Source organism: Chiloscyllium punctatum, chromosome 19, assembly GCF_047496795.1.
Source record: "Chiloscyllium punctatum isolate Juve2018m chromosome 19, sChiPun1.3, whole genome shotgun sequence".
Lineage (NCBI taxonomy): Eukaryota > Metazoa > Chordata > Chondrichthyes > Orectolobiformes > Hemiscylliidae > Chiloscyllium > Chiloscyllium punctatum.
This window is the reverse complement of record NC_092757.1, coordinates 59,864,014-59,890,008: the sequence shown is the minus strand read 5'-3', so window position 1 is coordinate 59,890,008 and position 25,995 is coordinate 59,864,014. Positions and strand designations below refer to the sequence as shown.

At 42.8% G+C, this 25,995-nt stretch overlaps 1 long non-coding RNA gene across 1 annotated transcript in view; it reads right to left on the bottom strand.

Moving 5' to 3' along the window:
* Positions 1-2,994: 2,994 nt before the first annotated feature.
* Positions 2,995-25,995, bottom strand: part of LOC140491386 (uncharacterized) — a 148,080-nt gene continuing 125,079 nt past the window's right edge. Inside the window, exon 4 of the long non-coding RNA XR_011963303.1 lies at positions 2,995-3,233. This is a non-coding gene — a long non-coding RNA (uncharacterized lncRNA). The remainder of the gene's footprint in view (positions 3,234-25,995) is intronic.

The window sequence follows — 25,995 nt, the reverse complement described above, 5'->3', positions numbered from 1 at the left end:
GTAAAGATTAGATTAGATTACTTACAGTGTGGAAACAGGCCCTTCGGCCCAACAAGTCCACACCGCCCCGCCGAAGCGTAACCCACCCATACCCATACCCCTATATTTACCCCTTACCTAACACTATGGGCAATTTAGCGTGGCCAATTCACCTGGCCTGCACATCTTTGGACTGTGGGAGGAAACCGGAGCACCTGGAGGAAACCCACGCAGACACGGGGAGAATGTGCAAACTCCACACAGTCAGTCGCCTGAGGCGGGAATTGAACCCGGGTCTCAGGCACTGTGAGGCAGCAGTGCTAACCACTGTGCCACCGTGCCGCCGTATCTCTTAGCTCTGCAGTCTGCCTTTCCTCCCTCCACTCAGAGTGTCAAGCCTTGGATCATTTTATTTAATTGTCCATGGGATGAGGATGTTGCTGGTGTTACGACATGACTGTGAACCCCTCTGTTAATTAAACCAAACACCCAGAAAAGCTCACTTTGCCTCATAATCTGTTAAAATATGAATGACAGAAAACTCCCAAATTTCATTATTTAAAGAAAATAATATCAATTTATTCTTTAACTGTAAATTCTTCTTTAACTCACGAAACAACAACTATTCACAACTCTAAAGCCCCATCTCTCTTAACTGCTTATTACCTGCCTTCAACTCTATAATAAACGCTGTTTCCAATAAACACTTATTACAATTACATCAACTTAATTTCAAAACCATACAGTGGCTGTTGTCCTCAGTGTCTGTCTACTTCTGGCTGAAGCCCTCCTGGGTTGTCTTCTTTCTTTTTACTGCAAAGATGTTACATATGAAAAGGTTACTTTGATAGAGAATGTTTCAATCTTTTGGGTCGTTCTCAATGGCAGTTACTCTGTCTGACTTTCGAAATGCCTGCTCTTTTTATACCCCCAACATCAGATCGTGCCATTGGTTCGATGTTGGCAAAAACAGTAAATTCAAACTGGATTGGGTTTTAGTCTCCTGGGCGAAAGTCAGGACTGCAGATGCTGGAGATTAGAGTCAAGATTAGAGTGGTGCTATAAAAGCACAGCAGGTCAGGCAGCATCCGAGGAGCAGGAAAATCGACGTTTCAGGCCGGAGCCCTTCATCAGGAATGAGGCTGGAAGCCTTGGGGTGGAGAGATAAATGGGAGGGGATGGGGCTGGGAGAAGATAGTTGAGAGTGCAATAGCTGGATGGAGGTGGGGGTAAAGGTGATAGGTCGGAGAGGTGAGTGGAGCGGATAGGTGGGAAGGAAGATTGACAGGTGGGACACCCTCGCCCTCAACAATTTCTCCTTCGAATCCTCCTACTTCCTCCAGGTGAAAGGGGTAGCCATGGGCATCCACATGGGCCCCAGCTATTGCCTGTCTCTTTGTCAGCTACGTAGAACAGTGCATCTTCCGTAGTTACACTGGTACCACTCCCCACTTTTCCTCCGCTACATTGATGACCGCATCGGCGCCACCTCAGGCTCCCGCGAGGAGGTGAGCAGTTCATCAGTTTCACCAACACTTTCCACCATGACTTTAAATTCACCTGAATCATCTCTGACAACTCCCTTCCCTTACTGGACCTCTCCATCTCCATCAATGACGACCGACTCAACACCAACATTTTTTACAAACCCACCAACTCCTACAGCTACCTGGATTACACCTCCTCCCACCCTACCTCTTGCAAAAATGCCATCCTGTATTCCCAATTCCTCTGCCTCTGCCGTATCTGCTCCCAGGAGGACCAATTCCACCACAGAACACACCAGATGGTCTCCTTCTTTAGAGACCGCAATTTCCCCTCCCACCTGGTTGAAGATGCCCTCAAATGCATCTCATTCACGTCCTGCATCTCCGCCCTCAAACCCCACCCCTCCAACAAGGACAGAACCCCCCGGTCCTCACCTTCCACCCCACGAACTTCCACATAAACTGTATCATCCACCGACATTTCCGCTACCTCCAAATGGACTCCACCACCAGGGATATATTTCCCTCCCCACCCCTATCCGCCTTCCACAAAGACTGTTCTCTCTGTTACTACCTGGTCAGGTCCATGCCCCTCAACAACCCACCTTCCCCTCCTGGCACCCTCCCCTGCCACTGCAGGAATTGTAAAACCTTCGCACACACCTACCCCCTCACCTTTATCCAGGGCCCCAAAGGAGCCTTCCACATCCATCAAAGTTTCACCTGCACTTCCACTAATATCATTTATTGTATCCATTGCTCCTGATGTGGTCTCCTTTACATTGGAGGGACTGGAATCCTCCTCGCAGAGCGTTTAGGGAACATCTCCGGGACCTCCGCACCAATCAACCCCATTGCCCTGTGGCCGAACATTTCAACTCCCCCTCCCACTCTGCCGAGGACAGACTAGGCCTCCTCCACTGCCATTCCCTCACCACCCGACGCCTGGAGGAAGAATGCCTCATCTTCTGCTTCAGAACCCTTCAACTGCAGGGCATCAATGTGGACTTCACTAGTTTCCTCACTTCTCCTCCCCCACCTTACCCCAAGTTCCAAGCTTCCCAGTTCAGCAACATCCTCATGACCTGTCCCACCTGTCAATCTTCCTTCCTGCTTATCCGCTCCACTCTCCTCTCCGACCTATCACCTTCTTCCCACCTCCATCCACCTATTGCTCTCTCAACTACCTTCTCCCCAGCCCCACCCCCTCCCATTTATCTCTCCACCCCCGAAGCTTCCAGCCTCATTCCTGATGAAGGGCTCTGCCTGAAACATCAATTTTCCGCTTTTAGGCTCCTGGGGCATAATTTAAACTGATTGGTTAAGTTCAAATTGTTGTCAAAACAACAACAACTCAGGTATCTACTTCATGGCCAAATATTACATATTTTCAATTTTCTAGTAAACTCTGAGACTACTAGCTAGTCATATGACAGGTGTTTGTAAGTTCTCAATGCAAAAAAGCATTCACACTCTCTTAAAGATACAGTACACACCTTCAACTTCATAACACTGGTTAGACCAGTATTTATTCTCCACATGACTGTTGGTCTGGAATCACTTGCAGGCCAGACCAGGTAAGGATGGCATTTCATTCTCGAAAGGATACAACTGAATCAGGTGTTTTTATTTACAACAATTGACAGTAATGATTGGCTGTCATGAGACGAGGTTTTCATTCCAGAGTTGTAGGATATTTCAGTCACCTCACAGAGTCCCGAGAGAGCAGGGTTAACTGGTTTATTCAACATATGCCAACGATCCTGGCTGTAAAAACCAATGGTCCATAGATATTAGTGATCACAGGCATTTTTATAGGGTAAAAAAACCACATGACTTCATGCTGGTTATCACTCTGAATGTTTCATCTTGTGCTTGTTATTTTTATCAACTAAGTATTTTTGTAAGGCAACATGGCTTCCATTAAATTGTAGTAAATTAGTAAATTACATTAGAAGTGCTTTCATTAAAATTTCTACCAGACATTATTCCTCCACTTCCCTTCCACCAAGAGGTCTCACAGCAGTGATGGTGACATTCTGAAAGAGGTAAATGGTGTCACTTCTCATGATGTGACCAGATTGGTTCCCACAGCAACCCCTCAGATAATACCTGCCATAATACCTAGGCAAAACATACCATACAACAGTCTACCACCATGCCAGCATTGGATTTGGCAAAACCCATGAGTTTCTCAAGGGCTCCAGTATTATCCGTAGCATCTTACTACTAGCTCAACTGAACTCTCAAATCATCAGGTAGAAGTGGTTGAATAAGGAAAAAAAGATTGACTTCTGGGTTATCAGTGAATGATAAATGACCTGAAATAAATGGTTCTGTTTGGTGCACAGTACAACTTTCATTACTTATGGCACTTCTTCTGTCTAATGTGTGTTCACAGTGCAGTTCATGTGTCTGTGTTGTCAGAAAGCCATTGATGTGAATGTTGCCTGAGTTATTTAAATGATAAATGTTGTGAGATCGGGAGGTGGTAGTTGAGGTTACCAGGAATGTTATTGCAATAGGGATTGGTTTAGATAACTATGTAGGAGACAGAGCATATCACCTGAGTCGTTGGGCAATTAATGCATTCCTTGCATATCTGCCTGCTAAGCGACACACTTCTCCTCCCTTTGCTCTCCCCACACTTTCACCCTCCTGATTCTCCTCAGACAGACGCTCTTTTCTCATTTACCGCCTCCATCTGCAATCCTTTTTAGATAGTGATGTTGTTCAGGATGCAGCAGACCACAATTATGCGGAGGCTCTCTCCAAAACATGTTGTAGAGAGCCACAGGATCTCTCAAGTTAGTTGAACCTTTGCTTTAGGACACTAATTGTGAGATCAATGATTTGTCTTCTGTTACCATGACATTTGTTAGACCTGAGTTGCTCAGGCAAGATTATGTTTACCATGGATAAACCACCATCTGCAAGTTCCTCCCAAGCCACTCATCATCCTAACCTGTGACTATGTTGTTGTTCTTTCACTGTCACTAGGTAATAAGAGTCTACCTACAGTAAATGGACTGCAATGGTTCAAGAAAGTAGCTCACCAACACCATCTCAAGGGCAATTAAGGTCAGGAATGAAATGCTTGCCTAATCAATGAAGTCCACATCCCATGAATAAATAAATGCATGGGGCCAGGGGCACAATGGATTACGCATCATATTATAGGTCCGAATATAATGGGTTTGATTCCTACCTGGTTCAAATGCAATTCGCAACTTTTTATGATCTAAAAAAAATTCTAAATTGGAGGAAGGCCAATTTTAACGGTTCTGAGAAAGGGTTGTTGAACCTGAAACATTAACACTGATTTCTCTCCACAGATGCTGCCAGACCTGCTGAACTTCTTGGGCAATTTCTGTTTTTTTTTCCAATTTTAATACTATTACGCAAGAATTTCTGAAAGTTGATTGGGGGTGGATATTCACAGGGAAAGGAATGGCTGGAAAGAGAGAAGCCTTCAAAAAGTCCAGAAAGTATGTTTCTGTTAGGGTGATTAGAGAAATTGAGGTTCTTCTGGTCAATCAAAAAAAGGAGGCAAATGTCATGTATTGACAGAAGGGATTAGGTGAATCCTGTGAAGAGTATAAGGGCAGTAGAGTCATAGAGTCATAGAGATGTACAGCATGTAAACAGACCCTTCGGTCCAACCTGTCCATGTCGACCAGATATCCCAACCCAATCTAGTCCCACCTGCCAGCACCCAGCCCATATCTCTCTAAACAATTCCTATTCATATACCTATCCAGATGCCTTTTAAATGTTGCAATTGTACCAGCCTCCACCACTTCCTCTGGCAGCTCATTCCATATACGTACCACCCTCTGTGTGAAAACATTGCCCCTTAGGTCTCTTTTATATCTTTCCCTTCTCACCCTAAACATATGCCCTCTATGGCATAGTTCTGGACTCCCCGACCCCAGGGAAAAGACTTTGTCTATTTAAACTATCCATGCCCCTCATAATTTTGTAAACCTCTATAAGGTCACCCCTCAGCCTCCAACGCTCCAGGCAAAACAGCCCCAGCCTGTTCAGCCTCTCCCTGTAGCTCAAATCCTCCAATCCTGGCAATATCCTTGTAAATCTTTTCTGAACCCTTTCAAGTTTCACAACATCTTTCTGATAGGAAGGAGACCAGAATCGCATGCAATATTCCAACAGTGGCCTAACCAATGTCCTGTATAGCCGCAATATGATCTCCCAACTCCTGTACACAATACTCTGACCAATAAAAAAAAGCATACCAAACGCCTTCTTCACTATCCTACCTACCTGTGACTCCACTTTCAAGGAGCTATGAACCTGCACTCCAAGGTCATACAGCCTTAGAGTCATAGAGATGTACAGCATGGAAACAGACCCTTCGGTCCATCCCGTCCATGGTCTCTTTGTTCAGCAATACTCCCTAGGACCTTACCATTAAGTGTATAAGTCCTGTTAAGATTTGCTTTCCCAAAATGCAACACCTTGTATTTGGCTCAGCCCATTGGCTCATCTGGTCAAGATCCTGTTGTAATCTGAGGTAACCTTCTTCGCTGTCCACTACGTCTCCAATTTTGGTGTCATCCAAAAACTTACTAACTGTACCTCTTATGCTCACATCTAAATCATTTATGTAAATGACAAAAAGTAGAGGACCCAGCATCGATCCTTGTGGCACTACTCTGGTCACAGGCCTCCACTCTGAAAAACAACCCTCCACCACCACCCTCTGCCTTCTACTTTTGAGTCAGTTCTGTATCCAAATGGCTAGTTCTCCCTGTATTCCATGAGATCTAAACTTGCTAACCGTTCTCCCATGGGGAACTTTGTCAAATGCCTTACTGAAGTCCATATAGAGTACATCTACCGCTCTGCCCTCATCAATCCTCTTTGTTACTTCTTCAAAAAACTCAATCAAGTTTGTGAGACATGATTTCCCACACACAAAGCCCTTTGACTATCCCTAGTCAGTCCTTGCCTTTCCAAATACGTGTACATCCTGTCCCTCAGAATTCCATCCAACAACTTGCCCACCACCGAGGTCAGGCTCACCGGTCTATAGTTCCCTGGCTTGCCCTCACCACCCTTCTTAAACAGTGGCACCACTTGCGCCAACCTCCAGTCTTCCGGCACTTTACCTGTGACTATTTATGATACAAATATCTCAGCAAGAGTCCCAGCAATCACGTCTCTAGCTTCCCACAGAGCTATGGGTACACCTGATCAGGTCCTGGGGATTTATCCACCTTTATACATTTCAAGACATCCAGCACTTCCTCCTCTGTAATATGGACATTTTGCAAGGTGTCACCATCTATTTCCCTACATTCTATATCTTCCATATCCTTTTCCACAGTAAATACTGATGCAAAATACTCATTTAGTACCTCTCCCATTTTCTGCGGCTCCACACAAAGGCCACCTTGCTGATCTTTGAGGGGCTCTATTCTCTCCCTATTTGCCCTTTTGTCCTTAATGTATTTATAAAAACTCTTTGCATTCTCATTAATTCTATTTGCCAAATCTATCTTATGTCCCCTTTTTACCCTCCTGACTTTCCTCTTAAGTATACTCCTACTTCCTTTCTACTCTTTTAAGGATTCACTCGATCTATTCTGTCTATACCTTACATATGCTTCCTTCTTTTTCTTAACCAAGCCTTCAATTTCTTTAGTCATTCAACATTCCCTATACCTACCAACCTTTCCTTTCACCCTGACAGGAATATACTTTCTCTGGATTCTCGTTATCTCATTTCTGAAGGCTTCCCATTTTCCAGCCATTCCTTTACCTGTGAATATCTGCCCCCAATCAGCTTTTGCAAGCTCTTGCCTAATATCGTCAAAATTGGCCTTTCTCCAATTTAGAACTTCAACTTTTAGATCTGGTCTATCCTTTTCCATCACTATTTTAAATCTAATGAAATTATAGTCGCTGGCCCCAAAGTTCTCCCTCACTGACATCTCATTCACCTGCCCTGCCTTATTTCCCAAGAGCAGGTCAAGTTTTGCATCTTCTCTAGTATCTCCTTGACACACTTGTGGACCACTGCCTCATACATCCTCAAAGTTGCCTTGGAATGGGCTCCTGGCTAGCACACACCAAGTCTCTTCCAGGAGTATTAAAAAACAGTTAAATTCACAACTGAGCTTGGAGGAACCTGTTGGGAGAGGTCACAACACAGAAACAGATAAGTGGATGTTTTAAGTGTGGTCTTAAAATAAGTCTGCAGTAGTGAGTAGAGTGGGTTCTTTTTGATTATATGTTTTATTGAGCTATGTCTCTTGATTAAACTTAAAATATAAGCCATGAGTATTAATTTAACTTGGAGCAGTGTTTTGGAGAGGAATAAGACAGTGCAATTTTCTGGGTCTGTAGATTGAAAGAAGCAAAAATGGCCTTTAGTTGAGTGATATGCTCTTTTTCTTGGATATGGGAGTTTAGGGAGAGTTTATGGGTTACTGAGGATTATATCTGCCATAAATGCCGTTGGGTGCGAATTTTATCAGATCGAATACATCAGTTGGAGAGGCAGTCAGAGACAATGAGGAATTTACAAGAGCAAGGGGGTGTAATGGATGGCAGTTAGAGGAAAGGGGGAAATCTCAGATTGTCACATAGATGGGTTAACTCCAGGAAAGGTAAGAGAGTAGGCAGGTAGTGCAGGAGTCTTCTGTGGCTATCCCCATTTCAAACAAGTACGCTGTTTTAGAAAATGTAGGGGGTGATGGATTCTCAGGGGAACGTAGCATGAACAGCTAAGTTTCTGCTACCGAGACTGGCTTTAATGCAATGAGGGGTATGTCGGGTTCCAAGCGATTGATTGTCTTAGGGGACACTCTAGTCTGAGGTACAGACAGACATTTCTGTGGCCAGCAGCGAAAAATCAGAATGGTGTGTTGCTTTTCTGGTACCAGGATCAAGGATGTCTCAGAGAGGGTGGAGAATTTTCTCAAGGGGGAGAGGGGTCAGCAGGAAGTCATTGTACACATTGGAACCAATGACATAGGAAGGAAAAAGTTGAGATGCTGAAGGGAGATTACAGACAGTTAGGCAGTAATTTAAAAAGTAGGTCCTCGAGAGTAGTAATATCTGAATTACTCCCAATGCTACGAGCTAGTGAGGGCAGGAATAGGAGGATAGAGCAGATGAATGCTTGGCTGAGGAGTTGGTCTATAGGCAAAGAATTCACATTTTTGGATCATTGGAAACTGTATTGGGGCAGAGGTGGCTTGTACAAGAAGGACGGATTGCACCTAAATTGGAAGGGACGAATGTACTTGCAGGGAGATTTGCTAGAGCTGCTCAGGAGGATTTAAATGAGTAAGCTGGGGAGGGGTGGGACCCAGGGAGATAGTGAGGAAAGATTTCAATCTGACACTGGTACAGTTTAGAACAAAGGTGAGTCAAACAGTCAGGGCAGGCAGGGGCAAAGCAGAGAACAAGGTAGGACTGATACATTAAACTGCATTTATTTCAATGCAAGAGGCCTAACAAATTTGGGATGGCAGATGAACTCAGGGCATGGTTAGGAACATGGGACTGGGATATCATAGCAATTACGGAAACATGGCTCAGGGTTGGGCAGAACTGGCAGCTTAATGTTCCAGGATACAAATGCTACAGGAAGGATAGAAAGGGAGGCAAGAGAGGAGGGGGGAGTGCCACTTTTGATAAGGGATAGCATTACAGCTGTACTTAGGGAGGATATTCCTGGAAATACATTCAGGGAAGTTATTTGGGTGGAACTGAGAAATAAGAAAGGGATAATCAACTTATATTATAGACTCCCTAATAGTCAGAGGGAAATTGAGAAACAAATTTGTAAGGCGATCTCAGCTATCTGTAAGAATAATAGGGTGGTTTTGGTAGGGGATTTTAACTTTCCAAACACAGCCTGGGACTACCATAGTGTTAAGGGTTTAGATGGAGAGGGATTTGTTAAATATGTACAAGAAAATTTTCTGATTCAGTATGTGGATGTACCTACTAGAGAAGGTGCAAAACTTGACCTACTCTTGGGAAATAAGGCAGGGCAGGTGTCAGTGGGGGAGCACTTTGGGGGCAGCAACCATATTTCTGTTCAATTTAAAATAGTGATGGAAAAGGATAGACCAGATCTAAAAGTTGAAGTTCTAAATTGGAGGAAGGCCAATTTTGATGGTATTAGGCAAGAACTTTCAAAAGCCGATTGGGGGCAGATGTTCGCAGGTAAAGGGACAGCTGGAAAATGGGAAGCCTTCAGAAATGAGATAATGAGAATCCAGAGAAAGTATATTCCTGTTAGGGTGAAAGGGAAGGCTGGTAAGTAAAGGGAATGCTGGATGACTAAGTAAATGGAGGTTTTGGTTAAGAAAAAGAAGGAAGCATATGTCAGGCATAGACAGGATAGATCGAGTGAATCCTTAGAAGAGTATAAAGGCAGTAGAAGTATACTTAAGAGAGAAATCAGGAGGGCAAAAAGGGGACATGAGATAGCTTTGGCGAATAAAATTAAGGAGAATCCAAAGGTTTTTATAAATATATTAAGGACAAAAGGGTAACTAGGGAGAGAATAGAGCCCCTCAAAGATCAGCAAGGCAGCCTTTGTGTGGTGCCTCAGAAGATGGGGGAGATACTAAATGAGTATTTTGCATCAGTTTTTACTGTGGAAAAGGATTTGGGAGATATAGGATGTCGGGAAATAGAGGGTGACATCTTGAAAAATGACCATATTATAGAGGAGGAAGTGCTGGATGTCTTAAAATGCATAAACGTGGATAAATCACCAGGACCTGATCAGGTGTACCCTAGAAATCTGTGGGAAGCTAGGGAAGTGATTGCTGGGCCTCTTGCTGAAATATTTGTATCATTGATATTTACAGGTAAGGTGCCGGAAGACTGGAGGTTAGGTAATGTGGTGCCACTGTTTAAGAATGGTGGTAAGAACAAGCCAGGGAACTATAGACCAGTGAGGCTGACCTCGGTGGTGGGCAAGTTGTTGGATGGAATCCTGAGGGACAGAATGTACATGTATTTGGAAAGGTAAGGACTGATTCAGGATAGTCAACATGGCTTTATGCATGGGGGATCATGGAGGAGAAAGTGAGGACTGTCTGAAGAAGGGCTCATGCCCGAAACATCGATTCTTCTGCTCCTTGGATGCTGCCTGACCTGCTGTGCTTTTCCAGCAACACATTTTCGGCATGGGGGATCATGTCTCACAAATTTGATTGAGGTTTTTGAAGAAGTAGCAATGAGGTTTGATGAGGGCAGAACAGTGGATGTGATCCATATGGACTTCAGTAAAGCATTTGAGAAGGTTCCCCATAGGAGATTGGTTAGCAAGGTTAGATCTCACGGAATACGGGGAGAACTTGCCATTGAATACAGAACTGGGTCAAAGGTAGAAGTCAGAGGGTGGTGGTAGAGGGTTTTTTTCAGACTGGAGGCCTGTGACCAGTGGAGTGCCACAAGGATCGGTGCTGGGTTCCCTACTTTTCATCATTTATATAAATGATTTGGATGTGACCATAGGAGGTAGTTAGTAAGTTTGCAGATGACACCAAAATTGGAGGTGCAGTGGACAGCGAAGAAGGTTATCTCAGATTACAATGGGATCTTGATCAGATGGGCCAATGGGCTGAGAAGTGGCAGATGGAGTTTAATTTAGATAAATGTGAGGTGCTGCATTTTAGGAAAGCAAATCTTAGCAGAACTTATATACATAAAGATCCTAGGGAGTGTTGCTGAACAAAGAGACCTTGGAGTGCAGGTTCATAGCTCCTTAAAAGTGAAGTCATAGGTCAATAGGATAGTGAAGGAGGTGTTTGGTATGCTTTCTTTTATTGGTCAGAGTATTGAGTACAAGAGTTGGGAGGTCATGTTACAGCTGTACAGGACATTGGTTAGGCCACTATTGGAATATTGCATGCAATTGTGGTCTCCTTCCTATCGGAAAGATGTTGTGAAACTTGAAAGGGTTCAGTTAGGATTTACAAGGATTTTGCCAGGGTTGGAGGATTTGAGTTTTAGGGAGAGGTTGAATAGGCTAGGGCTATTTTCCCTGGAGCTTTGGAGGCTGAGGGGTGACCTTATAGAGGTTTATAAAATCATGAGGGGCATGGATAAGATAAATAGACAATGTCTTTTCCCTGAGTGGGTGTGCCCAGAACTAGAGGGCATAGATTTCGAGTGAGAGGGGAAAGATACAAAAGAGACCTAAGGGGCGAATCTTTCACGCAGAGGGTGGTATAAACTGCCAGAGGAATTGGTGGAGGCTGGTACAATTGCAACATTTAAAAGACATCTGGATGGGTATATGAATAGGAGGGCTTTGGAGGGGTATGGGTCAGGTGCTGGCAGGTGGGACTAGATTGGGTTGGGATATCTGGTCGGCATGGACGAATTGTACAGAAGGGTCTGTTTCCGTGCTGTACATCTCTATGACTCTATGAGTATGTACACTGGTATGTTAGAGACAACCTACCTGAGCAAATGTAAACTCCTCAGCCAGACATTATTAAAAGAGGTCACCCTGGCCTGTAGATATTGTAAGACCCTCTGCAAGCCTCACCTGCATCTCCTTAGTGACCCATCTATGCTCTACCTGTTGGTGCATCTGCTTCTGTTGTTATTGCTGCTGTTACTCTTTTTCCTTATCCCCCCTATCAAATACAATGCAACAAGAACCACACCCATCATTAACTGTCATTACTTATTAAAGATAAGTAAACAGAAGAGATCAAATTAATAATGTGGAATGTATCAAAATCACTCTGTCTTTAACAGCTTACCAGCATGAAGACACAACAGTCTGAGTGCCTGAAGCTCTTGGTCCCTGCACTCTATTGTTTCTGGAATCAATCCCAATGGGATTCACCTAGCATGAGAAACACAATTTCTGGCATTCTTCCAGTTGGTGTTGCAGCAGGATCCAAATTATATTGGCAAGTTTTATGGGTGGGCAGTGAAGACGGTCAGTGCCAATGGAAACTTCAAGAATGAATGGATCTAATATTCCAAGGGGATGAATGATCTGCTCTACACTGGCAGGGCATGCACCACTATCAGTGCTATGTATAAATAAATCACACTCTTAGGAGTCTGATGCATTGAGTAGTTTGTCATTGCACAGGATGTGCACACAAAAGTGGGAATCAAGCATTTCTATCAGCTTCCTCATATGCAAACAGGGTCACTCATTTCATTACAGTTCCCAATGTTGCACTGCTTTATGACAGTGCCTCTGTCTCACACATCTGCCCAAACATAAGAAGAGCAACAAAACACAGTGGCTTAGGCACCAGCAGCTGACTGACCTTTTGTCACAACTACACGAATATCCACTTCACTGGACTATCAGGCACAAACACCAAAGAACATAAATTAATTTCAATCAACCTTTAGCTCTTTGGCAACATTGAACAACCTTTCAATCAGCATTATTTAACTCCAAACTCTCTCAATCCCAAAATTTTAGCTCAGTTGACTGGATTGACTAGTTTGCAATGCAGAGTGACATTAACAGTGTGAGCTTAATTCCTACATCAGCCGAGATTACCAACAAGGCCCTGCCTTCTCAGCCTTGTCCCTCACTTCAGGCTTGGTGATGCTCAGTTTAAACTCAACAAATGACATCTCTCCCTTTGAGGGAGTAGTCTTTTGGGACTATGGCAACTTTACCTTACAAGTGTCACACATGGATGATCCCAGCGCTGGGGATTGATACCTATATTTACAATTGCAGTGCTAACGTCCTCATGCTAATGCCTCCCTATTCTTCTCCCCTGTCGGAGAAGGATGTGCATAATAAATGTCAATGTACAGTCAGGGGTGTAGGGGCTAGCACTGGTGCTACCTGATAATTTGGTAAATCAGACAAAGACAAGCCATATACAATTAAAAGTAGGGTCTTGGGCAGTGTTGTAGAACGTAGAGGCCTAGGGCTCCAGGTACATAATTCTTAGCAGTTTGCATCATATATAAATAAGGTGGTTAAGAATGTATTCAGCATGCTTGCCTTCATTGCCCAGACCTTTCAGTATAGGAGTTGGGATGTTCTGTTGAGGTTGTACAGGACATTGGTGGCCTTTTCTGGAGTACTGTGTCATTTCTGGTCTCATAGGAAGGATATTATTAAGCTGGAGAGAGTTCAGAAGAGATTTACAAGGATGTTGCTGGAAATGGAGTGTTTAAGTTATAATGAGAGGCTGGGAGGTTTTTTCACTGGAGTATAGGAGGTTGAGATTTCACCTTACAGAGGTTCGTAGAATAATGAGGGGTATAGATAAGGTTAATGGCAGGTGTCTTTTCCCTAGCTGGGGGAGTTCAAGATCAGGGACATATTTTTAAGGTGAAAGGAGAAAGATTCTGAATGAAAAGATTGCTATGTGATTTCTGGGAGCTGTATTCAGCAGTATTTTCTGAAGTCAAAAGGATAATGTGGGCTGTTAGCTATTTTCTGTTGAGGTTGCAAGTGAAGTGACTATGTGGGAAAGACTGATAATTGCTGGATGGATTCATTTGGGAAGCCCTGTGGTGAAGCCCACCTAGCAACACCTTCTGGACTGAAGTTGCTGCATTTTCCAGTAAACCTGTATTTGGTCATTGATGGAACAATCCTCCAAGAAGCTGACAGCAAAAGAAAATAACTAACCTTCTCTTTCTCCTGAGCAAAAAAATCCTGGAGCAGGACAACTGGAAACCTGAGAAAGTCCCAGAGATCAGCATCTTTAGCTTAAAGTCTCAAAGCTGAATTTTTTACTTCAATTTGAAAACCCAAGTCTAACTGACTCACCTAAATTGAAGTCAGATCTAAAGATCTCTTATTGATCGCACAGCTATTGTTATTGCATTCTTGTTGATGGAAGATTGATAGGATGGTAGAAGTCATTCCAATTTTTTTATCCTTTGAGTTCAGACCTTCACCCGGGATGTTTTCTCACTTTTTAAAATGTATCAGCTCTTTCTTGTGATTAAGTGTGTGTTTGGTATATAGTTAGGGATGTAGTTGAATTCTCAAGGTAGTAGTTAGGTTGATAACTAGTTATAAGAATGTCTTTTTTTAAAAAAAACATTATTTTTGAGTTAATTGAAAAAGACTGCTAATAAAGATATTTAAATTAATCATTTTGCTCTTTAAATAAAACGTTTATGCCTTTGGTACAACACGTGGAGTTATGGAGTTTGATTATCAGTGCACTCCTGTTGTTAGAGTCACAACACTGTGCTGAAGGAGGGATTGGATATTACAATCATACAGCAAGAGACCCTCCAAGCAGTGACATACAGCTGCACATCAAGTTGCACTGTCACAATAAATCCTTGGGTAAGGGGGGGGCTGGCTTACAGCCCTGACAAATCTGTATGTGTTTCTTTGCGGACTTTGATTACACCCCTAAGCCAGGACAAAGAGAAAAAAAGCCTCTGCCCCCCAGGCCTGTCTATCAGCTGTTCCCATCACATCTCTGAAGTGGAACAGTTGGGACTCAAAGAGAGTGCACTGTAAAGCCTTTCTCTTCAATACTGTGTAGGGATATCTACTTCGGCAGATAATGTAGCTGGAGTACGCTCAGGGTCACATTGTGGTAAGCACAGCATTGACATGGATCCTGCAGCCAGGGGAGGATGAAGCAGCTGAGGTAGCTTACATTCAGGCACTGCAAACAGGACCCTGCTGAGCCCGAAATAAACGCTGAGCCTCTAAACTTGCTCAAGGGCTCTTGAGTAGTGTCCCTATCTCTGAGCCAGGAGGCCTGGGTTCAAGTCATAGTTCCTTGAAAGTGGTGTTGCAGGTAGATAGGATGGTGATGAAGGCATATGCTTGCTTTTATTGGTCAATGCATTAAGTATAGAAGTGGAGAGGTCATGTTGTGGCTGTACAGGATATTGGTTAGGCCACTTTTGGAATATTGTGTGCAATTCTGGTCTCCCTCCTACAGGGAAGATGTGAAACTTGAAAGGGTTCAGAGAAGATTTACATGAACTTTGCCAGGGTTGGAGAGTTTGAGCTATAGGGAGAGGTTAAGTAGGCTGGGGATGTTTTCCCTGGAGCATTATAGGCTGGAAGATGACCTTGTAGAGATTTATAAAATCATGAGGGACATGGTTAGGGTAAATAGTCAAAGTCTTTTCCCTGGGGTGGAAGAGTCCAGAACTACAGGTTTATGGTGAGAGGGGTAAAATTTAAAAGGGACTTAAAGGGCAACGTTTTCACACAGAGGGTGGTGTGAGTATTGAATGAGTTGCCAGAGGAAGTAGTGGAAGCAGGTACAATTATAATATTTAAAAGGCATCTGGATGGGTATATGAATAGGAAGGGTTTAGAGGGATATGGGCCAGATGCTGGCAGGTGGGACTAGATTAGGTTGGGACATCTGGTCTGTATGGACGAGTTGGACTGAAGGGTCTGTTTCTGTGCTATACATCTCTATGACTCTAAGTTTCACCTGTTCCAGAGGCATGCAATAACATCTTTGAATAGGTTGATTAGAAAATATCTTTAAACTTTTCTATTAATGAGCTGACCTAGATGCAAAGACCAGCAGGGGAATGTATGGGAAAAGAAGTGCCAGAGATTATGTGCAGATTCCAGAGAAATGAGGAGGATTTTGCTTAAAACAAATACAAAGTGCTGGAGAAACTCAGCAGGTCTGTCTGCACCCGCAGTGAGAAAACAATTAACTTTCTGAGTCCAGTATGACTGTGACTGTTTCTCCACAGATGTTGCGAGATCTGCTGAGTTTTTCAATAATTATCTGTGTATGCTTCAGATTTCCTTCGTCTATTGTATTTTGCTGCTACAAATTTACCTACATTCTGTCTGAAGTTGTGGCTCTGCCTACCTCCATGGACTGGGTGAAGGTTATCATGGAGAGCCAGGTCCATCAGAAATCATTATCTGCTGGATATGAGCTTAGACCTTCTCTTCATGACTAAAACCCATTGGATGTATTCATTCACTGACTTGGCAAGAGGGGCCAAGGGACCTTGCTCTCCAGGCACTCCATGTCCTCAAGAGGTAAAGAAGATGCCATTGTGCATCAACTGGGAGGAAAAGCAACAGACAGGTGCCCTGGGATTGTCGTCTCAGGATACTGCAGGAGGTGCTCTGTCTCACTACCTCTGTCTGACCAGAAGCGAAGCGCTGTCCAGGAAACTGAACAGGGGGTTATTGGTGCAAAAGAAACAAATACAACTATGATAAATAGGAATCAATGGATCTGATGTTTACATACACACACACAGATTAGGGGCAGGGTTGGCAATTCAGCCCCTTGAGTCTGCTCTGCTATTCAATAAGATCAAGACCGATCTGATTATAATCACAAATGCTCATTCCTGCTTACCCCTTATAACCTTTCAACCCACTTAACAAGAATCTATCTACCTCTGCTATAAAATATTTCAAAGATGCCACTTCTACCACGTTTCAGAGAAAAAAGAGAAAAGAAGTCATCTCACTTCCATTGAAGATGGGCGATCCCAGTTTTTTAAACAGTGATTTCCTAGTTATAGACTCTCCCATAGAGAATCAGCCTCTTGACATCTCCCTGTCAAGACCCTTCAAGATTATATGTTTCAGTCAAGTCACTTCTTTCTCTTACAAATTCTGGTGGATACAAGCCTGGTCTGTCTAACCTTTTGTTATAAAAGAATTCTCCTAATTCAGGTATTGGTCTCAATTTTGCAAACTATCTCCAATGCAGTTATGTCTCTCCTTAAAGAAGGTGACCAATATTGCACATAGTAATCCAAAAGCAATTTCGCCGGTGCCCTGTATAACTGAAGATTAACCTCTGTACTTTTGTATTTAATTCCCCTTATGATAAATGATAACATTAATATTATCTTTCCTTTAACTGCCTGCTGTACCTGTTTAATGTTTGGGAGAAGATTTGTAGCTCGGGTGCTCATTGTTGTGGTTCAGTTCGCCGAGCTGGGAATTTGTCTTGCAAACGTTTCGTTTCCTGTCTAGGTGACATCCTCAGTGCTTGGGAGCCTCCTGTGAAGCGCTTCTGTGCTGTTTCCTCCGGCATTTATAGTGGCCTGTCTCTGCCGCTTCCAGTTGCCAGTGGCCTGTCTCTGCCGCTTCCAATTGTCAGTGGCCTGTCTCTGCCGCTTCCGGTTGCCAGTGGCCTGTCTCTGCCGCTTCTGGTTGTCAACAGACAACCGGAAGCGGCAGAGACAGGCCACTATAAATGCCAGAGGAAACAGCACAGAAGCGCTTCACAGGAGGCTCCCAAGCACTGAGGATGTCACCTGGACAGGGGACGAAACGTTTGCAAGACAAATTCCCAGCTCGGCGAACAGAACCACAGTACCTGTTTAATATAGAGAAAGTGATAACTGCAGATGCTGGAGATCAGAGTCAAAATGTGTGGTGCTGGAAAAGAACAGCAGGTCAGGCAGCATCTGAGGAGCTGGAGAATCGATGTTTCGAGCGTAGGCTCTTCATCAGCTTATGCTCAAAACAAAAACTGTCCTGATCCTTGGATGCTGCCTGACCTGCTGTGCTTTTCCAGCAACACACTTTTTGTACCTGTTTAATATGCTTTTGTGAGTCATGTGTAAGGAAGCCAAGATCTCTGTGCATTCTCAGAACTCTGAAATTTCTCACCATTTAGATAAAATGCTTTCATACTTCTTATTTCTTGCCAAAATGGACAACTTCACATTTTCCACAACCTTGCCCATTCAGTTAGCCTCCTTAAATCCACTTCATAATTTGATTTTGAACTATCTTTGCGTTGTCATCAAATTTAGCATTCATACCATCATCTGTGCCATTTAGATAAATTTTTCAAAGTTGAGGCCACAGAGCCAATCCCTGTAGCAAGCCACTGGTTACATCTTCCAAACCTGAAACAGACCCATTTTTGCCTACTTCTGTTTCTTGATCGCCAGTCTTATAGTCATGATATAATGCCTTCTGGAAATCTACATACATTATATCCATTGGTTCCCCTTTATTCACACATTACCTTCTTAAAGAGCTGCAATAGAATGGTTAAACATGAGTAGCATTTTAAAAAAAAACAAGAAGTCCCTTGAGAGTAGGAATGCCTCTTTGTCACAATTGGCTAAATACATCAAGGGTCCACAAATGTTCATGAAATGTCATTTGTCCTCAAATCAGGGTCTCTCGGGTTTATCTGCCTCACCTCAGTACTGCCTTGTCATTCTCAGCATCTCCTTAAGGCTTTACTTATTCCTTGTCTGAGGAGACATGGTTGCTCCATCTCCTCCTTTTCTACATTTTAAATCCCAATGGAGCAGAGTTGTGCAGGGCGCAGCCAACACAAACTGTTCTGGAGTGTTTACTTGAGTGCCCCTCCTGATTGGTCCAGGAAACAGAAGGATATCTTCAGATCACAAATGGCCTGTTCAGTGATGACCCTTTTGGAAGCATGAACAGCATTGTAGCTGTTTATAATCATTCTGAGGATTTCCTGCCGGGAACATTAGCCATACTTTAAGGCGATATATTTGTCACCCATGAGCTATTCCTGGAGATAATGTGGGAGAACCTTAATGGAACCTGAAAGTTGTGCAGAATGTAAATTGCTGTGGCAGCTCTCTCGGAAGTGGGTGCTCACCTGCAGGAATTGTTGCTGTTGTCATAAACGAGCTGGACAATGAGGGAGTGAAATATTTTTCTATTCAGGAATCTGGCTAGATAACACCAACGAGCTCCAAGTGCCACAGGCATGCAGTCAATGCCATTTGTACTTAAGGGAAACCAGAGATTGCCGCAAATCTGACTCACTACGCAGCCACGAGTTGCCAATGAAAGGGAACTATTGCTTGTTCACTGCATTATTAAAGGCATGACTCACCTCATTAATAGTCAGCTTCATATCTTATGAATCAGACAGCACAAGCTCGACATTGAGAATTCTCATCATAGGAAATCAGAGTGGATGCCTGGCTCAGAGCAAGGAGCCTCCATGTTTCATCCAATCAAGCAGCATCTTGGGGCAGGATTCATGGGCACCAGTTCAACACACTCCTCGTCCGTGGACATGAGCATCTGACATTTACCAACCCTGCGCAACCATCATGGCACCTCTGCAAAGCATTTGCAGGCTGCTTTGGAAGCACAGTCCTTCATTGCAGCTGCACTGGCATTAAAGGGCTACTGTGAGAATACTTTGCACACAGGGACAGACACTCACTTCATGGATTGGACAAAATTTCAACTCAGGACTGCTGACTTACTCTCTTAGGACTCGCTCACTTAACGCCTATCATTATAATTGCAGCAGCCATTGGAGACAGTTTCATAAGGACCATCCTATACATAGATAGAAGTACAGTTCTTTTAAGCACCTAAACCACACAAAGGTACCCAGTGAAGCCTATCTCCCCTGACTAAAATACTTTATGGGTCAAATATATGCATGGCTTAGTCTAGTTAGACTTGAGACACAGATCATGGTGGCAAAAGCCCTGTTTTTACTAAAGTTTGTGCTAATAAGCAATACCACCTGTTTAAAACTCATGCTAATTTATTTCTTAAAATTGGTGAAATGGGAATTTTCAAATCTTTAAAACCTCTGAAATTTCCAGATTTGGTTTAGTGCATTCCAAATTAACTGTTTTCAAGCCTCCTTGATTCATTGATCTCCGATAGAAAGTAGATTTGCGTGATTATATTCAGGAAGAAGGTGGAAGCAGATGGTGATGCCTCCACAGCTGAATAGCTTTTTCACCACTGCCCTGAGAATATCTGCTTGTTTGAGCCACGTTTAAACAGATGAAAAATGGAAGGAAAAGTTCAGCACAATTAAGTCCCAAATAAACATTGTGTAACTAAGGATAATAAATCTCAGACCCCCAGCACGGTCAACGGTCACACCATCATTTGGCTGATTCAGTTCTGTTTTGATACCACTGCTTTAAGTAGACAAGCAGGCTTACCAATCACGATCTTACTCTTCAGAATCCATACTGACTAGGATTTGGTAAATCGCAACATAATCTTCAACTTAATTAATTCTACTTTTTTTTTTACATTGAATGAGATTGAGAGTTTGGATCTTCTGGCCTGCGTCCATTTTATCAGTGTTTGGAATTGCAGCACCACGTTTGCTTGTTTCCAAATCCCAGTGATTTCTCCTGCAATTGTTGACAATTGGGATTGGTGTGATCATGCGGCTTTCACTTTTGAGTCCAGTGAGGCAGCAGGTAGTAGTTTAAGGATTGGTTATGAATTGGAGCCAATTCATGAATTTGCAGTCAGTGCCTCCATCCTGTTTGGCTGTAACTTTAGTTAAAAGATGCAGAATATTAAACTAAAATGCTTTATTTTCTCCACTCCTGAAAAAAACTTTTACTAAGCTCTCTTTCTATAGAATCTTATAAAAGAAAGGGTAAAGTCTCTATACTGCTAGAGCACCATAGGGTTTCTTTTGAATTAGAGAGAGACACCTTTGGTAGGGGTTGACCCTGAGGGTCAACATGCCTTAGGCGAGGGGAAAAGTTGAAAAGGAGAGTGCTTCATGGTAACTTTAGCCAGTGTGGGAACCTCACACCCGAAACTACATTCTTCCTATGTGAATAAAGGCAACACACTGCTGCTGCGGACTTTTCGTATGTGAGTCCAGAATACGTACAGGTGAGGTGTACCATTTAACAATGAAGGAGAAAGTGAGGACTGCAGATGCTGGAGATCAGAGCTGAAAATGTGTCGCTGGAAAAGCGCAGCAGGTCAGGCAGCATCCAAGGAACAGGAGAATCGACATTTCAGGCATGTGTCCTTCTTCACAGGCTCATGCCCGAAACGTCGATTCTCCTGCTTCCAGCAAGACATTTTCAGCATTTAACAACGAAGGCCAGCATAACTTAGTGTGAGCCCACACTGCCCAGTGTTCACAATGTTGTATTTTCTACTGATGTGAAAAGTACACTATCTCAATTGTGTACACATATATATTTATTTCCTCAGTCGTATGCCAATTTCAAAACTAAGCATTACTCAGGTGTCACTTCATTAAGTGTTGCTCAGCCTGTAATGCTTAACCAATTTACGCCCAATGCTGGTGAGATAGAGCAAACAAAATTACATATGAGCTCCCCCAGGTGGCTTGGAGAGTAATTGCATGCAAACCTTCAAAGACAAAAGTGAAGCTTTGCACAATCCCAGGACATTTCAGAACTAGTAAATTATATTTTAAAATTAAGATACCATCGTTACCTAGAAAAATACAGTAGCTTATCTGTAGGTGGGAAATTAATTATTTGTTAATGTTATTTTATTTGTGGTGTTAGTTGAGGAAAGAATATTGTCCAGGTGAGTGCATACCTCATTTCCTTATCTCTATTATTGGCATGTGCCCCTTTCAAGGTCTTGGTCCTCACCTCTGAAATTTCCTCACCAAACTTCTCTGCCTCGCCACTTGTCTTCTCCTTCTAAACACTGCTAAACTATCCATCTTTAACCAAGCATTCTGTAATATCATCGTCTTTGCCTCAATTTCAGTTTCTGGCTGATTGTGTTTCCATGGTGTGCGAAGGGATGTTTTACCATGTTGGAGAGGTTATATAAATGCAAGTAATTGTTGCTAAAGTAATTCATGGAGAGCTTTTACATGTACCTGAACAGACAGACAATCTTTAATATCTTATCTGAAAAACAAATGAAAGGATAGAGAATAATTTGAAATAGTGATAGTAGAGACAATGAGAAAAGAAATAAGTCTGATGCTGGTACAGTTGAGAACAGGGCAAGTCAAAAAGTCAAGGCAGGCAACAGCAAGGTAGAGAAGAGATAGGACTGATAAATTGAACTGCATTTATTTCAGTGCATGAGGCCTAACAGGTAAGGCAGGTGAACTCGGGGCATAGTTGGGGACATAGGACTGGGATATCATAGCTATTACAGAAATGTGGCTCAGGAATGGGCAGGTCTGGCAACTTAATGTTTAGGGGTATAGCTGTTTTAGGAAGGATAGAACTAGGGGCAAGAGAGGAGGGTGTGTGGCATTTTTGTTTAGGGGATAATATTACAGCTGTACTGAGGGAGGATATTCCTAGGAGTACATCTAGGGAGGTTATTTGGGTAGAACTGAGAAATAAGAAAGGGATGATCATCTTATTGGGATTGTACTAAAGTCCCTACCCAGCAGTCAGCGGGAATTGAGAAGCAAATTTGAAAGGAGATCTCAGTTATCTGTAAGAACAATAGGGTTGTAATGGCAGGGGATTTAAATTTTTCAAATGTAGACTGGGACTGCCATAGTATTATGGAGAGGAATTTGTAAGTGTTTACAAAAAAATTTTGTTATTCATTATGTGGATGTACCTACAAGAGAAAGAGCAAAATTTGATCTTCTCTTGGGAAATAAGGCAGGGCAAGTGACTGAGGTATCAGTGTTTTTGGGGGGGGGGGGAGCGGTGGGGCGGGGCGGTTGGGTCGTTTTGGGGCCAGTGATCATATTTATATTAGTTTTTAAAAGCTATGGAAAAGGATAGACCTGATCTAAAAGTTAAAATTCTAAATTGGTGGGAGGCCAATTTTGGCGGTGCTAGGTAAGAATTTTCAAAAGTTGACTGGAGGAAGCTATTTGCAGGTAAAGGGACAGCTGGAAAATGGTAAGTCTTCAAAAATAAGATAACGAGAGTCCAGAGACAGTATGTTCCCGTTAGTGTGAAGGGCAAGGCTGGTAGGTGTGGGGAATGCTGTGTGAGTAGAGAAATTGAGACTTTGGTCGAGAAAAAGAAAGAAGCATATGTTAATAATAGACAGCTGGGATTGAGTGAATCCCTAGACGAATATAAGGGCAGTAGGAATATATTTAAGAGGGAAATCAGGAGGGCAAAAAGGGGAAATGAGGTAGCTTTGACAAATAGGGTTAAGGGACAAATAGGGTTAAGGAGAGTCCAAAGGGATGCTGCAAAAACATTAAGGACAAAAAAGTAACTAGGGAGAGAATAGGGCCCCTTAAAGATCATCAAAGCTGTCTTTGTGTGGAGCCACAGGAGATGGGTATTCATGTCAGTTTTTACCATAGAGAAGGATGTAGAAGCTAGACAACTTGGAGAAATAAATAGTGATATCATAAAAAATGTCCATACTACAGAGGAGGAACTGCTGGGCATCTTAAAATGCATAAAGATGGAAAAATCCCCACAACCCGATCAGATTTACCCCAGAACTTTGTGGGAAACTAGGGATATAATTGTTGGGCCCCTTGCTGTGATATTTGTATCATCAATAGCCATGTGTGAGGTGCTGGAAGACTGGAGTTTGGCTAATGTGCTATTATTTAAGAAAGATAGTAAGGAGAAGCCAGGGAACTACAGATCAGTGAGCCTGACATCAGTGGTGGGTAAGTTGTTGGGAGGGGTTCTGAGGGACAGGATTTATATGTATTTGGAAAGGCAAGAATGATTAAGGATAGTCAACATGGCTTTGCACATGGGAAATCATGTCTCACAAACTTGCTTGAGTTTTTTGAAGAAGTAACAGAGAAGTTTGATGAAGGCTGGTGGGTGGACATTGTCTATGTGGACTTCAGCAAGGCATTCAACCAAGGATCCCCATGGTAGACTGATTGGCAAGATGAGATCACATGGAATACAGGGAGAGCTAGTCATTTGCATACACAATTGGCTTGAAGGTAGGAGATAGATTTTGTTTGAGGGTTGTTTTTTGGACTGGAGATCTATGACCAGCAGTGTGCTACAAAGCTAGGTCCACTGCTTTTTGTTTTATATAAATGATTTGAATGTGAACATAGGTGGTATGGTGAGTAAATTTGCAGATGGCACAAAAACTGGTTGTAATGTGGACAGTGAAGAAGTTATTTCAGAGAACAACGGGATCTTGATCAGATGTGCATCCCATGGAACAAACCATAGAGCATAGAGGTTTGTGTCATGGAGATGCTCGGAATACCTCAAATAATAGATCCCTTAGTCTGACTGAGAACTACGCCTTGTATATTTTGAAACATATTATGTATCACTATTTACTTATATTGCAATAGCAATTGTGGGCGGAATCTTCCCAGCCCCTGAATGATGTGGGCATTGGTGAGTCAGTTGGGAAACTTAGGTGAGATCAGCAGAAATAAAATTCTTCATGTCAAGTAACAAAAATTTGATTCTCCAAGCAAGTTTTGAAAACTAAGATAAGAATCTTGCTGGTCAATGGCAAGAAGCCTTTTTGCATTCATTTGGATTCATCAACATGATGCATTGTCTCATTGATGTATCGTTTGCTATTCTCCCACCTACTGGATAGAAACAAGATGGTGACAATTCCCTATCTGGGAGTCAGAGCTCCAGCTCACTGCGTGCTCTGCCAAGATCCATGTTACAGCCATAGAGTCATATCGCACAGAAGAGGCCCTTCAGCTCATCAAGAGTGCACCAACTTACCTACACTATTCCTACTTTCCAGCACTTGGTCTAAAGACTTGAATATTATCACATTTCAAGTGCTCATCCATGTACTGTTTAAAGGTTGTGAGGTTTCCCACTTCTATTCCCTCCCAAACAGACATTCCAGATTCCCACCACCCATTCCAGATTCCCACTAATCCTTTTTAAACCTTTCTCCTTAAAATTATACTCCCTAGATATTGGCACTTCAACTAAGGATAACAGTTGCTCCCTATTCAATCTACCGTTGTCCCTCATAATCTTTAAATGCCTCAATCTGCTTCATCCAGCCAACATCCTGGTAAATCTCCTCTGCACCCCCTCCAGTGCAATCACATCCTTCCTACAGTCTGGTGACAAGAACTGCACTATGTACTCTAGATGTGACCTCAACAAAGTTTTGTACACATCCATAATTACCTCTCTGCTCTTATAATCAATGTCATGACTGATAAGGGCAAGTGTCACATATGCCCTCCTAACTACCCTGTTAATCTGCTCAGTGACCTGTGACCAAGTACCCCAAGATCCCTCTGTTTCTCTGAGCATTCATTGAGTACTTTTTGCTTCTTGAAAAATGCATCACCTCACACTTTTCAGGATTCAAATCCACCTGCTACTGATCTTCCCATTTGACTAATCCATGTATTTCTTTTTTATAAACTAAAACATTCCTCACTGTCAACCACCCTGCCCAATCTTCGGCTCATCCGCAAATGTACTTATCATTCCCTTCCACATTCTCATATATATTGCTTTTATATATATACTACAGCAATAAGGGTTCCAGCACTGATCCCTGGAGCCATGGAGCACTGGCTTCCAGTCACACAAACAGCCTTTTGCCTACCCCCTCTGTCTCCTACCACTAAACCAATTTTGCATTTATCTTGCCAAGTTACCAAACATCCCGTGTGCTTTTACCTTTATCAGTCTCTCATGTAGAAATTTTTGAAAGGCTTTGTTGAAACCCATATAAATTTCATCAACTGTACTACCCTTATCTACACATTCGATCACATCCTTGAAAAGTTCAATTAAATTCGTTGGACATGGGGTCCCTTTGGCAAAGCCATGCTGACTATCCCTGATCAAACCTTGCCTCTCCAATGGAAACTAATTCTCTCCTTCAGAACTTTCTCTGACAGTTTCTCTTCCATTGAAA